The sequence below is a fragment of the Bufo gargarizans genome, chromosome 5, assembly GCF_014858855.1.
Source record: "Bufo gargarizans isolate SCDJY-AF-19 chromosome 5, ASM1485885v1, whole genome shotgun sequence".
Lineage (NCBI taxonomy): Eukaryota > Metazoa > Chordata > Amphibia > Anura > Bufonidae > Bufo > Bufo gargarizans.
Genome location: NC_058084.1, coordinates 435967431 through 435983999, shown reverse-complemented (window position 1 = coordinate 435983999; position 16569 = coordinate 435967431).

Sequence of the window (16569 nt, the reverse complement as noted above, 5' to 3'; positions counted from 1 at the left end):
CCAGTGTAGTTAGCTGTCTACACGAGCGACATTTCCCCAATGTCGTTGCTGGTACCTCAACCCAAGCGCCACCCCGAAAAAGATGTTGTGTCTGTAGCAGGAGTGGAATAAGGTGTGACACCCGCTATTTCTGTCCTGACTGCCCTGACCACCCTGCCCTATGCTTAGGGGAGTGTTTCCGGAAGTACCACACACAGGTACACTATTAGCATAGGGATTGCATCACACAGGACAGGCACACAGGGCTCTTAGGGCCCTTTCACACAGAGCTGCTGCAAACCTCTCCTTTCACCTGGGACAAAGTGCATAATGTACTTTGCCACATCTTTGGGCGATTTGCGCTTTGCACATTGTCCCATGGGGAAGGAGAGGTTTGTCCTATAAAAAGGTCAAAAAAAGCAAAACAAAAGAAAATCACCGGTAAGTTAATGTTCTGTTCCAAAAGTTCAATAAAGTTTATAAAAGTTAATGTTCTGTTCAAATGTTATTATAAAGTTCATGTTAATAAATTTATTGCGTTGCGGCCTGTTTTTTTTTTTTGTTTGTTTTTTTACCTTCTAGGTGGACCAACCGATGAACCAGCTGCAGCACTGATGTGCATTCTGACAGAAGCATTACGCTGCTGTCAGATTACACAAAAGTCGGTGTATGCGGCGCTGCAAGACGAGATTTCTCCTCTGCAGTAAAAAAGATACGTTTGCCGAGGCTTATGAGCTGAGGGGCGGTGTTCATATGCTTTGGCAAACACTTTGTATATAAAAAAGAAAAAAAAAATTCTGGCAATGATTTATTCATCCACATCGATTGGTGTGAATGGAGAAATCTGGTTTGCCAGGGCATACGGGCTGAGTGGGTTTGGATGTTGGGCGGAGCTCCTATGTCCTGGCAGACGCCTTTCCCCTCCCTTTTTTTTTTGGCAGAGATTTTTTCATCCACATTGATTGATGCGAATGAAGAAATCTGTGCTGTTCATTTTTTCTTTCAGCCCAGAGGCTGAACGGAAAAAAAAAATCTCATTACCCGTATGCTCAATATAAGAGTAGCAGAAACTCCTAATGCTGGCCATACATGTAATGACTGCGGAGACCCTCAAATGCCAGGGCAGTACAAACACCTCACAAATGACCCCATTTTAGAAAGAAGACACCCTAAGGTATTCGCTGAGGGGCATAGTGAGTTCATAGAAGTTTTTATTTTTTGTCACAAGTTAGCGGAAAATAATGTTTTTTTTTTCTTACAAAGTCTCATATTCTACTAACTTGTGACAAAAAATAAAAACTTCCATGAACTCACTATGCCCATCACGAAATACCTTGGGGTGTCTTCTTTCCAAAATGGGGTCACATGTGGGGTATTTATACTAGCCTGGCATTTTAGGGGCCCTAAAGCGTGAGAAGAATTCTGGAATCAAAATGTCTAAAAATGCCCTCCTAAAAGGAATTTGGGCCCTTTTGCGCACCTAGGTTGCAAAAAAGTGTCACACATGTGGTATCGCCGTACTCAGGAGAAGTTGGACAATGTGTTTTGGGGTGTCTTTGTACATTTACCCATGCTGGGTGAGAGAAATATCTCTCTAAAATGACAACTTTGTATAAAAAAATGGGAAAAGTTGACTTTTAGAGAGATATTTCTCTCACCCAGCATGGGTATATGTAAAAAGACACCCCAAAACACATTGCCCTACTTCTTCTGAGTACGGCGATACCACATGTGTGACACTTTTTTGCAGCCTAGGTGGGCAAAGGGGCCCAAATTCTAAAGAGCACCTTTAGGATTTCACAGGGCATTTTTTACACATTTGGATTTCAAACTACTTCTCACACATTAAGGCCTCATGCACACGACCGTTGTGTGCATCCGTGGCCGTTGTGCCGTTTTCAGTTTATTTTGCGGACCCATTGACTTTCAATGGGTCCGTTGAAAAATCGGAAAATGCTCCGTTTTGCAGCCGAGACTGTGATCCGTGTATCCTGTCTGTCAAAAAAAGACCTGTCCTATTTTTTTGACGGACAACGGTTCACGGACCCATTCAAGTCAATGGGTCCGTGAAAGAACACAGATGCACACAAGATTGGTATCCGTGTCCGTGATCCGTGGCCGTAGGTTACTTTCATACAGACGGATCGGAAGATCCGTCTGCATAAAAGCTTTTTCAGATCTAAGTTTTCACTTCGTGAAAACTCATATCCGACAGTATATTCTAACACAGAGGCGTTCCCATGGTGATGGGGACGTTTCTAGTTAGAATACACTACAAACTGTGTACATGACTGCCCCCTGCTGCCTGGCAGCACCCGATCTCTTACAGGGGGTCGTGATCAGCACAATTAACACCTTCAGGTGCGGCACCTGAAGGGGTTAATTGTACTATCATATCCCCCTGTAAGAGATCAGGGCTGCCAGGCAGCAGGGGGCAGACCCCCCCCCTCCCCAGTTTGAATATCATTGGAGGCCAGTGCGGCCCCCCCTCCCTCCCTCTATTGTAATAATTTGTTGGTGGCACAGTGTGCGCCCCCCATCGGCCCCCCCCTCCCTCCCTCTATTGTAATAATTCGTTGGTGGCACAGTGTGCGCCCCCCCCGGCCCCCCCTTCCTCCCTCTATTGTAATAATTCATTGGTGGCACAGTGTGCGCCCCCCCCCCGCCCCCCCTCCCTCTGTGCCACCAACGAATTATTACAATAGAGGGAGGGAGGGGGGGGGCCGGGGGGGGCGCACACTGTGCCACCAACGAATTATTACAATAGAGGGAGGGGGGCCGCACTGGTCACCAATGATATTCAAACTGGGGAGGGGGGGTCTGCCCCCTGCTGCCTGGCAGCCCTGATCTCTTACAGGGGGATATGATAGTGCAATTAACCCCTTCAGGTGCGGCACCTGAAGGGGTTAATTGTGCTGATCACGACCCCCTGTAAGAGATCGGGTGCTGCCAGGCAGCAGGGGGCAGTCATGTACACAGTTTGTAGTGTATTCTAACTAGAAGCGTCCCCATCACCATGGGAACGCCTCTGTGTTAGAATATACTGTCGGAAATGAGTTTTTACGATCTAACTCATATCCGACAGTATATTCTAACATAGAGGCGTTCCCATGGTGATGGGGACGCTTCAAGTTAAAATATACCATCGGATTGGAGAAATCTCCGATCCAATGGTATAAAAGGGACTCCAGACTTTACATTGAAAGTCAATGGGGACGGATCCGTTTGAAATGGCACCATATTGTGTCAACGTCAAACGGATCCGTCCCCATTGACTTGCATTGTAATCAGGACGGGTCCGTTTGGCTCCGCACGGCCAGGCGGACACCAAAACAACTTTTTTTTCATGTCCGTGGATCCTCCAAAAATCAAGGAAGACCCACGGACGAAAAAACGGTCACGGATCACGGACCTACGGACCCCGTTTTTGCGGACCGTGAAAAAATACTGTCGTGTGCATGAGGCCTAAGGCCTCTAAAATGCCAGGGCAGTATAAATACCCCACAAGTGACCCTATTTTAGAAAGAAGACACCCCAAGGTATTTCGTGATGGGCATAGTGAGTTCATGGAAGTTTTTATTTTTTGTCACAAGTTAGTGGAATATGAGACTTTGTAAGAAAAAAAAAAAAAATCATAATTTTCCGCTAACTTGTGACAAAAAATTTAAACTTCTATGAACTCACTATGCCCATCAGCGAATACCTTAGGGTGTTTTCTTTCCAAAATGGGGTCACTTGTGGGGTATTTATACTGCCCTGGCATTTTAGGGGCCCTAATGCGTGAGAAGTCGTTTGAAATCCAAATGTGTAAAAAATGCCCTGTGAAATCCTAAAGGTGCTCTTTAGAATTTGGGCCCCTTTGCCCACCTAGGCTGTAAAAAAGTGTCACGCATGTGGTATCGCCGTACTCAGGAGAAGTTGGGCAATGTGTTTTGGGGTGTCTTTTTACATATACCCATGCTGGGTGAGAGAAATATCTCTCAAAATGACAACTTTGTATAAAAAAATGGGAAAAGTTGACTTTTAGAGAGATATTTCTCTCACCCAGCATGGGTATATGTAAAAATACACCCCAAAAAACATTGCCCTACTTCTTCTGAGTACAGCGATACCACATGTGGACATACGGAAAGGGAATGCACACGGAGTAACTTCAGTTTTTTTTGCGGACCAATTGAAGTGAATAGTTCTGCATACAGTCCGCAAAAAAACCCGGAACGGACATGGAAAGAAAATACATTCGTGTGCATGAGACCTAAGGCCTCTTGCTCACGAATGTTTTTGTTTCCGTTTCCGTTCAGTTTTTTCTGTTTTGTGGTCCGTATGCGGAACCATTTATTTCAATGGTTACGTATTTCCGTATATCCGTTCAGCTAAAAGATAGAAATTGTCCTATTATTTTTCCACAAATAATGTTCCGTCATTCCATTCAAGTCAATGGGTCTGCAAAAAATACGGAATGCATACGGAACACATCCGTATGTCATCCGTTATTTGCGGATCCATGCCAATTTTGCCTATGTGTTTACTGTTTACAAACATTACTGTACATTACAGTAATGATTACAAATTTTATATTTTTTCCGTTTGCGGTCCGCAAAAAACGGATCGCATGCGGAAACCACACAGAGATTTTTTGCGGAAAAACGGAACGTAAACTAAACAGAAACACAAAAGCTGGAAACAAAAACTGGAACAACGGATCCGTGAATAACGGACCGCAAAACACAGCAAAAGACATACGGTCATGTGCAAGAAGCCTAAGGCCTCTTTCACACGGGCGTCATATTTCTGGCCCGGATAAGAGGCGGGTGCGTTGTGGGAACATTGTATTGCGTTTTGCACTCGTGTGAAAAAAAATCGCGCATGTTTGGTACCCAAACCCGAACTTCTTCACAGAAGTTCGGGTTTGGGATCAGTGTTCTGTAGATTGTATTATTTTCCCTTATAACATGGCTATAAGGGAAAATAATAGCATTCTGAATACAGAATGCATAGTAAAACAGCGCTGGAAGGGTTAAAAAATAATAATAATAATTTAACTCACCTTAGTCCACTTGATCGCGAAGCCTGGCATATCCTTCTGTCTCCTTTGTTGAATAGGACCTGTGGTGAGCATTAAATACAGGTAAAGGACCTTTGATGATGTCACTCCGGTCATCACATGGTACGTCACATGATCTTTTACCATGGTGATGCACTTGCTTGCGGATGCTATGCGATTTTCACGCACCCCATTAACTTCTATGGGGCCTGCGTCGCGTGAAAATGGCACAATATAGAGCATGCTGCGATTTTCACTCAACGCACAAGTGATGCATGAAAATCACCGCTCATGTGCACAGCCCCATAGAAATGAATGGGTCCGGATTCAGTGTGGGTGCAATGTTCAACTCACGCATCGCATCCGCACGGAATACTCGCCCGTGTGAAAGGGGGCCAAAGGCTTTTTTTTTAGGACGTTAGAAGGTTTAGAATTTTAGAACCAATTTTTGAAATTTTTATGAAAATTTCAAAAATCAACTTTTTTAAGGACAAGTTCAGTTCTGAAGTCACTTTGAGGAGCTCACATAATAGAAACCACCCATAAATTACCCCATTTCAGAAACTACACCGCTCAAACTATTCAAAACTGGTTGTAGAAATGTAGTTAACCCTTTAAGTATTGCACAGGAATTAAAGCAAAATAGATGTGACATTTCCAAATTTTACTTTTTTAGCAGATTTTCCAGTTTAATCAATTTTTTCCTGTAACACGTCAAGGGTTAACAAGAAAACAAACCTCGAGATTTATTACCCTGATTCTGCAGTTTACAGAAACACCCCATATGTGGTCGTAAACCGTTGTATGGGCACACGGCAGGGCTCAGGAGGCAAGGAGCGCCATATCGTTTTTGGTGGGCAGATTTTGCTGGAATGGTCTTAGGGAGTTATGTTGCATTTGAAGAGAATCTGAGGTACCCCTACAGTGAAAACCCCCAAAAAGTGACCACTTTTTGTAAAATATACCACCCAAGGAATTTTTAAGGGGTGCAGTGAGCACTTGACCCAACAGGCGTTAAATAGAATTTATAATACTTGGCTGTGAAAATGAAAAATTACCTTTTTTTTTTTACCCCAAAGTTTCTTTTTCACAAAAGATAACAGGAGAATATCCCCCCATAATTTGCTACCCATTTTCTCCTGAATACAGTAACACCCCAATTGTGGTCGTAAACTGTTATTTGGAGATACGCCAGGGCTTAAAAGGGAAGGAGTGGCATCTGGATTTTCTAACATGGATTTTTTTGTCATGGATTTTAAGACCGATAACTTTTTAATTTTTTTTGTGACTGAGCTGTGTGAGGAATTATTTTGTGCAGGACAAGCTGTCGTTTTTATTGGCACCATTTTGGGGTACATTTGGCTTTCTGGTCGCTTTTTATCTCATTTTTAGGAGGTGAAGTCACAAAACCAGCAGTTTGGTGTCATTTTTCATATTTTTTTTCTTTTTTTTACACCGTTCACTTGATATGTAAACCTTTTTTTTTTTTCTGGCTATGGTCTTGTGTGGGGGCTCATTTTTGGCAGGATAAGGTGATGTTTTTATTGCTACCATTTTGGGCTATATACGACTATTTGAACGATTAACATTATGTGAGAGGTGAGGTAACTAAAATCTTTTTTGATGTAAGGTTTATTTTTATTTTTTTACGGCGTTCACCTGATGGGGTAGATCGTATTATATCATTATAGAGCCGGTCGTTGCAGACGCGGTGATACCAAATGTGTCTAATTTTTTTCTTCTATTTTTTAACATTTTTTAAATAACGGATTTGGGGGAAAATTTTCTTTTTAACTGATATAGTAGCCCCAGTTACAGGGGAAATACACCCCCCAGAGAGGCTGGAAGACCCGACAGCTCCTGCACTCCCCCGACCCCGGGGGTCACATGACCACCGGCCCGGGAAGAAAGCAGCATAGCACTTCCTGATCTGTATACACAGCGCTTGTTGAGCGCTGTGTATACAGCGATCTAGAAAGCAGGGACACCAAGGAATGGTCCCTGCCTTCTCTCTGAGATGCCCTGCTATCACTGCCGTCTCTGAAAAGACGCTCTAAAATAAAGTCTATGGGCGGTCGGGAAGTGGTTAATCACGTTATACACTGCTCGTTTCCATGGTTACAATCACCCACAATCCATCAGCGGCGGCCGTGTTTGCACACTGTAGGAAAAAGCACCAGCCTATGTGCACTGCCATGGTCCCGGACACCAGAAAGGCCGGCACTTTTCCTATAGTGTGCAACCACGGCCACCACTGATGGACTGCAGGGTGAAAGTAACCATGGAAACAAGCAATGTATAATGTAACATAGTATAAAAAGGCAGAAAAAAGACATCTGTCCATCCAGTTCGGCCTGTTATCCTGCAAGTTGATCCAGAGGAAAAAAAAAAAAAACCTGTGAGGTAGAAGCCAATTTTTTCCCACTTTCCCTGGATCAACGACCTCTCTCTAGTAGCTATAGCCCAGGGGTGGCCAACCTTACAGACACAAAGAGCCAGAAAAAAAAAACTGACTTGACTGCCAGGAGCCACAAGCTATACATTTACACAAATATGCATGCACACGGCAGTATTACTGCAACTGAGTTTTCAAACATTTTATGGAACATTTGGCCCATAATAGAACAGTCCTATCCTATTTTTTGGGGGGACAAGGTGACTATTTTTTTCTGTTACGGTGTTCACCACATAGGAGATTTTTTTTATATTTTAAAAGTTTGGACTTTTTCGGGCATGGCGATTTTATGTGTAAAATTGGCAAAGGGGGTGATTTAAACTTTAATTTTATTTTGTCACTTTTTATTTAATAACTACAGGGCAGCAGGGAGCTCACCATGGCAACCAAGGCTTCAGTTGCATCCTGGCTGCCATGGTAACCGTCCTGGATGCAATCGCTCAGATCGGAAGCTGCCAAAGTGATACATGATGGGGTTAATGTGAGGCACAGGTCCAACCGTTACTAGTGATAACCCCCATGTGCCTCATAATAACCCTATCAAGTATCCATATCCTTGCATAATGGGCAACATGGGGTTAATGCATGAGCTACAAACATGAACAGTCACTTGCTATTGGCACAGTCAATCCATGTGCCTCATATTAATAAGTGGCTTGTATTTTGTATCTCACATTAACCCCATGTTGCCCCTTGTGTGAGATGGTACTTTGGGGGGTCACTTACTATTAATGTGAGGCACATGGGGTCCAGTCCAAAAGCATGTAGCCAGCCTGACATTGAAAATAAATGACCCCCATCATGTTTAAAACATGGCAGTGGCAATATTGGGGTTAATAAGTCACATTAATCCCATTCTTGCTGGCTGCCTGATACATGTTTTTTGCCTGCCTTTATTTTGAGGCAGGCTCATCACTCTTGCACTCCGACTCTGGGGTTGACGCTGAGGACAGGACACTCAGGAGGAGGCTGCTGCAGCTGCTGCTGTTCGCCGAGCTCACTAGCTCAGACGGCGCAGTAGTTTCTTACCTCCCCCGTCCCTCCTCCTCCTTTAATTAGCCGCACATTCATTGGTGGCAGTGGTGCGGGCAGCTTTAGAGCCCGCTCTTTTCACTGCTTTCAGTGGCGGCTGCGTCATATGAGGGAGGGACTCCCTACCTCCCTCCTTACCTCCCTCCTCCGTTTAGAAGGCCGAGCGCGGCACATGCCATGTTCTCTTGAGATACTAGGCTACGCAGCCTAGTATCACAATAACACAAATCCTGACCGGACCGCGGTCCCCTGCGAGCCGCAAATAAAGTTGCAAGGAGCCGCATGCGGCTCGAGAGCTGCGGGTTGGCCACCCCTGCTATAGCCTGTAATATTATGACACTCCAGAAATACATCTAGGCCCCTCTTGGACTCTTTTAGTGAACTCACCATCACCACCTCCTCAGGCAGAGAGCTCCATAGTCTGACTGCTCTTACCGTTAGGAATCCTCCTCTATAGTTGTGGCTGGAGGACCCTGGGTTTCCCGGGGTCCGTGCACCACCAGGCGCAGCTTCCCGCCTCTCCCATTGAAGTGAATGGGAGCGCACTGCACATGCGCGGCCACCGCTCCGAATCATTTCTATGGGGTCGATGGAAATAGCTGAGCCAGAGCTCGGCTAATTTCGGCGGCTTCATAGAAATGAATGGAGGGCGGCTGCGCATCCGTTCTCCTTGTAGGTGTGGGTCCCAGAGGTGGGACCCGCACCTATCAGACAATGGGGGCATATCCTAGCGATATGCCCCCATTGTCTAAGATGGGATAACCCCTTTAACCGATTGGCTGAACAACATACGCCGATAGTTTACACCTCGGCACATTATATAATCAAGCCCCTATTCATTCCAATGGGGTTCATAGCTAGAGGATAACCTCCAACCCCATTTATAGGGAAGAGGCATCCCCGCAGCCAACTCTCATTTTCAAACAACACTCACATATCGTAGCGCAATCACCCCTCAGTGAAAACCCTAATACACACCCTTATTTTATTAACTTTATTTTCGACTAAACCTTTATGCACTATGTCCGCATCCCTTTCCCAAGAAGAAACATCTGCGTATCCGCACACCATCCCCACAGAAAATATTATCATTCCAAAAAATGTTTTAAACCTTATCCTAGTGATTATATAAGTAATCTTCTTACTAAATTCAAAGTACAGTGGTATCAGATTTTCCCCCCGTTGTTATCATTCCTACAGCATGTGCATAGGTCTTCCTGTAGAGGGTATAAAAAAAGAAAAAAAGGAGAAAGAAAAGAGAGGTTAATAACCAACACAGCTAATAGCCGGCACCAATACTTAATCATATATATCTCTCAAACACATATCCCTAGGGTTAGGAGGGTTAAGAGAGAGCCCACCTTGAATTCCCTATTTAAGCCCCTTGGTTCCATGGTATCAAGTTTGAATATCCATCTCAATTCTTTTCTTTTCCATAATTTCTCTCTATCCCCTCCTCTCCTCAATGGTGGAATCCCATCTATAATCCTGAATCTTAACTGTAAGATGTTGTGTCGACAATTTAAAAAATGTTGCGGCACTGGTAATTCTACCTCTTCCCTATTCTCTTGTCCTGCTTCTTAGACATCAGTTTGCGGATCGTATGTCTATGTTGGTTTATTCTATTCTTGCAGGGTTGTGTGGTCTCTCCCACATAGAGCAGACCACACGGACACTGCAAGACATAGATCACAAAGTCTGAAGTACAAGTATAGAAGTCCTTCATTTTATATTTTTAACCTGTTCTAGGGTGACAGGCATCATTGCAGCAACCCAAGCAAGGGGAACAACCCTTTCTACCTTCCTGTGTGTTCTTCGCAATAATATCTGCACGTGTCAGATTATCACTCAAATTTCCAGACCTTTTATAAGACATCAGTGGAGGAGATTGAAATTCCTCCACTTCAGGGAAAGATTGAGACAAAATATGTCAATTATTGCATAGACAAAAAAAATCACAGAAAAAAATAAAATAAAAACATCCTGCACGGTATGATATAGAAATGTGCGGATGTCCCTGGCCATATTATTGAAGAAAATCACAGAAATAAGATAATAATGCACTTAGTAAAGTAGATGCAAGCACTATATATGGACAAAGTCCTCACTCTGATATGATAAAATCTGAGACACTTAGCCAATATATTTTGATCAAAACACATCTGAGCCCGCCTACCAAGTGCCGAGGTGGTCTCAGGTCAGACGGGTCCTACGCTAAACCTACCTAAGCCATTGGGCTTCTATGTTCAGGAGCGCAGACGACGCACATATGGTGTGCTGCTCCTAGTCACCTCCATGTGCATCAAGCAACCAATGGAAGGGCTCAGATGTGTTTTGATCAAAATATATTGGCTAAGTGTCTCAGATATTATCATATCAGAGTGAGGACTTTGTCCATATATAATGCTTGCATCTACTTTACTAAGTGCATTATTATCTTATTTCTGTGATTTTCTTCAAAAATATGTCTCAATATTTTGAGTTATCCTTCCACTCATCCTTGTATAAGTGGATACAAATGGTATCCCTTTTGCCTTCTGTCGTTCCACTTTACTACTTGGTAACAATAGCTGCTGTCGCTCACTTTGTCTCGCCTATAATAAATGACGGTTCACTAAATTTCGAGGATACCTTCTATCCCTAAATCGTTGACTCATTGTCTGTAATCTATCATCTACCAGGTTCTCGTCTGAAACTATCCTTCTAGTTCGCAAAAACTGACTGACTATGTGGTGGGGACTCTACCATCCTCCTAGGATCGAATCGCAACAAATTATTGTGATCAGTAGGCTTTATAAACCACTCAGTCTCCAATTTCCCATTTTTCACATATACCAGAGTGTCCAAACTGTAAGGACTCTGCTGAGAAGACCTTAGTGAATTCCAATTGGATCTGTAACTGGTTAATGTGGTCATGAAAGACATGCAAATCCATGACTGTGCCCTTCCAAATAAAAAAAACATCATCTATATATCTCATCCACCCTTTCACATGCATGTAGAGGGTGGACGGATATATGCTGTACATTGCTCCTCTAGGCAAGACATATATATATATTTGCATAAGTCAGGGCCACGTTGGACTCCATTGTGGTACCCCGACACTGCACGTAGAATACATCTTCAAACAAAAAATAGTTACAAGTAAGCAGGATTTCCAACAAGGACAAAATAAACAATTTAATTTCTTCCCTATACAGTCCCTGACAAAAGTCTTGTCGCTTCTCTATTTTGTAGAAACTCCTATTAACCTGACTTTTAATTAATCAATTGGTGTTAGAAATAGGTCATATGAAAAGCTAAAGCCCTCCCAAATGATGTTTAATGCACTATAAAAAAGAAAATTCACTGAAAAAAGATTTATCATTTAATCAAGACTGAAAGGTCAAATTTTGGCAAGACAAAAGTTTTGTCGCCTATACAGAAATTGAACAACTTTACTGCAAATCCGAAAATATGTCAGCAAATTAATAAGTGGTGCTGTGAGATCCAAATTTAATATCTTGTATGAGTTCCATGAGCTTGAAGGATGGCATACATGTGGTTTGGCAAGGATTCATACAATTAATTGATGTAGTCATCAGGACTAGCAAAGAAAACAGTCTTGCATGCCTCCTAGAGTTCATCAATATTCTTTGGTTTCGTCTTCCATGCTTCCTCTTTCATCCAACACCACATATTCTCAATAATGTTCATGTCTGGTGACTGGGCTGGCCAATCCTGGAGCATCTTGATCTTATTCGCCTCAAGGAACTTTGATATGGAGATGGAAGTATGCGATGGAGCACCATCCTGCTGCAGAATTTGGCCTTTTTTATGGTTGGGAATATAAGAGGTAGCTAAGATTTCTTAGTATTTTAGACTATTGATGTTGCCTTCCACCCTGCAGATCCCTCACACCCCCCCATACTGGATGTAACCCCAGACCATGATTTTGCCTTCACCAAACTTCACTGTTTTCTGGGTAAATCTCAGCTCCGTGCGGGTTCCAGTAGGACTCCTGTAATATTTGCGGCGACTGTGGTGTAATTCAACAGAAGATTAATCTGAAAAATCCACCTTCTGCCACTTTTCCAGCGTCCATCCTTTTAGCAGGCTGTGGGCCTTGGCAAATGCCACACGGTTTTTCAATTGTCTTTTGTTTATTGCTGGTTTATGGGCACTGATTCGACCATGGAGGTCATTTCGAGACAGAATCCGACAAACTGTTCTGGTTGACACAGGGACTTCAGGTGACCAGGTCTCGTGGAGCTCTGCTGCAGTAGAAAATGTGCTGGCCTTGGATTTTTGAGCCAACAAACGGTCCTCTTGAGCAGTTGTCTTGCGGGGTCGGCCTGACCTGGCCTTGTCCAAAACGTCTCCAGTCTCTTCAAATCTTTTTTCTATCCTCTGAACTTGACGCTGAGACACATTGAAGGTGTCTTCCACATCAGCAGTGGATCTGGTCTTCAGCCTCTTGATAATCAACACTTTAGTCTCCGGGGGAATCTTAGGCATGTTTGCAGAGGTCTAGTTGCAGTTAATGTGAAGGTCTAGTGTACTGGGGTTCTTTTTATACACACCTGAGACCTATTTGATCCATTATTAGTCACAGGTAAAGCTCATATGACAAGGTGACAACACTTATGTCTTGGCAAAAATTGACTCAATGGGCTTTACCAAGCTGTGAATATTAGAATACTTTTTGTCAGTTTCGTTTTGCACTGAAACATTATTACAAAAGCTGTTGGGATTAAAATGACCCATTTCTTGTAACAAAATCTTGATTAGAAATATATTTTAGCTTCACTTCAGGTCAATTTGTACACAAGCGACAAGACTTTTGTCAGGGACTGTATTCCGATTTTTCCAAACCCGATTTTTTGGACCGCCTCCAAATCCAATTCATTATCTATGCTGGTGTAAAGGCTAGTAACATCAAAAGACACTAGCAAATCACCTTCTTCAAATCCAATGGTATTTAGCCTAGATAGGAAATCTGTGGTGTCCCTCACATACGACGTTGCCCCTGTTGCATATGATCTTAGCATCCTATATAGATAAGTGGCGGCATTAGAAAAGACAGAGTCTATACCCAAAACTATCGGGCGTCCTGGGGGATTTTCTAAATCCTTATGGATTTTAGGGAGGACATACAGCAGTGGGGTCACCGGATTCTGTGGTATAAGGTAAGTATGTAGTTTCTCATCAATCAGGTCATTGGCATAAGCGTTGCTACCAATAGCCTGATTTTCTGTATAATCTCCCATTTCAGATCTTTATTCAGGGGCCTATACACTTCTCTATCTTGCACCTGCCTTAAAATTTCCAACCAACGCATAATTATCTGACATTTTGTCCGTGCCCCTACCCCCATGGGACATCTAGCGTGGTTATCACCCTCCCCACAGGGAATAGCAAGTACTAATAGAAGATAACACAACAGTGTTATAATAAAATGTAATGTAGTATGGAATATGATAGTCAATGATGCTGTCAATGAGGATGCCTTAGACTCTATATTTGGAGTACTGCTAGTATTTACTGTGTATCCTGTCAATGAGAAGTCATGTGGTAAGGTCAGGAATCAGGTGACTGAACCATTTGAGGGATCAGGTGATCGTAAGTAAATCTTCTCGAGCAATATGAGAAGTCTAGCGTGACCACCAGGAGCGTGATGAGCGGATGTATGCGCTCCTTGGCGGACATGCGCAATGAAATGGAAGTGACGTAGGGATGCTTGCGCAGTTGAGAAAGAGGCACGCTACATGTCTTCGCCATCTACACGTGTTTCATGAACTCCAGGGATAGTTCCTACAGCATGGGGTATAGGTAAGATGTTGTTCTATTAATGACAATTATACTCATTAATCCGGTAGTTTAGGGTTGATTAAGGGGAGGGGTTTAAACAAGGTGGTTGTTTCCGCACCCAATTAGATGTGAGCTGTGGATATATTAATGTTCACTAAGGTGTACTGTTGTGTGAGCTTGATAAAGACCAGTGTGGTCGAAACGTTGCTGCATTCGGTGTCAATAAATTTCAGAAGATATTGAATCGTTGGAGTGCCGCAGACATTTAATCTTTGGTTGTCAGTCCAAGCATTCTCATTTTATATACTTACCTTTTATGCGGTACAGTGTCAAATGCTTCGGAGGTCCAGATATATACGACATCCATTGATTCGCCGCTGTCAAGTCTAGAACGTATCTCCCCATAGAAACTGATTAAAATAGTTTGACATGACCAATCCCTCATGAAGCCATGCTGATATGGCGTTATTTGCTTATTTTTCTTGAGGTACTCCAAGATAGCATCTCTTAGAAAACCTTCAGTTTACCCATGACAGATGTTAAACTTACCGGCCTATAGTTTCCGGGCTGTTTTTGAACCCTTTTTGAATATTGGCACTACATTTGCTATGCGCCAATCTTGTGGAACACTCCCTGTCAGTATAGAATCCTTAAATATCAGAAATAAAGGTCTGGCTATGGCATTTCCTGATTCTCTTAGGATACGGGGGTGTATGCCATCTGGTCCTGGCGATTTGTGTATTTAAAAAAAAAATTAAGACGCCGCTGTACTTTTTTCTGGACACTTTTAATGGGGAATTAACTTTTACATTCTGCATTTCATCTGACAGTTTATTTTCTTCAGTGAATACAGTGGAGAAAAAAATATTTAATAGCTTTGCTTTATCCTCATCGCTCTCTGGAACTCCCCCCTTATCAATCTGTAGAGGGCCGACGCCTTCAGATGTATACTTTTTACCATTTATATAATTGAAAAACATTTTAGGGTTAGTTTTGCTCTTTTTGGCAATGAATCTCTTGGTCTCTAGTTTGGCTGCTTTTATTTGTTTTTTTACATATTCTATTTTTTTCCTTATAGTTTTTCAGTGCTTCCTCACTACCCTCCTGTTTTAGTGATTCAAATGCTTTCTTTTTGTCATTTATTGCTTTCTTTACAGTTCTATTTATCCACATTGTTTTTTTTCTTGTTCCTTAACCTTTTATTCCCATATGGTATGTACCTCTCACAAATAGAATTTAGGATGCTTTTAAAAATATCCCATTATGTGGCTGTATTTTTATTTTTGAGGACTTTGTCCCAGTTATTTAGGCCTATGGCTAAATTTTGCTTTTTTAAAGTTTGGTATTTTTGTTCCTCCCTGAAGAAACACTCTTTTGAATGACAATTGGAAGGTTATTCCTTTATGGTCACTATTTCCCAGGTGTCCCCCGACCTGCACATCTGTTGTTCTGTCACGTCTCTTGGTTAATACTAAGTCCAGTATGGCCATCCCTCTAGTCGGGTTCTGAACCAGTTGGGAAAGGTAATTTTCTTTAGTTATTGCTAAGAACCTGTTTCCTTTATGAGATATACAAGTTTGAGTTTCCCAGTCTATATCTGGGTAGTTGAAGTCCCCCATAATAACCACCTCATTATGATCTTCCGCCTTATTTATCTCGTTTAGTAGTAGATTTTCTGTGGACTCTGGTATATTAGGTGGTTTATAATAAACTTCCTATTAGTAATTTATTATTGTTTTTGCCTCCATGTATTTCTAACCATAGTGACTCCACATGTTCATGTCCCTCACTTATATCTTCCTGGACTGTGGGCTTTAGACAGGACTTTACATATAGGCAGACCTCTCCCCCTCTCCGGTTTTGGCGATCCTTTCTAAACAGTTCTTGAGCCACTTGTTAGCCTCCCTTATCTCCCGCTGCCTTTCTTGTGTGGCTCATGGTACAGGCAGTATTTTGGAAAACACTACCTTTGAGGTCCTTGCCCTAAGCTCTTGACCTAAATCCCTAAAATCATTTTTAAGGATGCTCCACCTACCTCTAACTTTGTCATTGGTTCCGATATGGACCATGACCGCTGGATCTTCTCCAGCCCCCTTCCAGTAATCTGTCAACCCGAATTGCGATGTGTTGAACTCGAGCGCCAGGAAGACAACGCATCGTTCGAAGATCCCAGTCTTTGTGACAGATCGCCCTATCTGTACCCCTAATAATTGAGTCTCCCACTACCAGCACCTGTCTGGCCTGCCCTGCTCTCCTGGTCTCCTGCTTA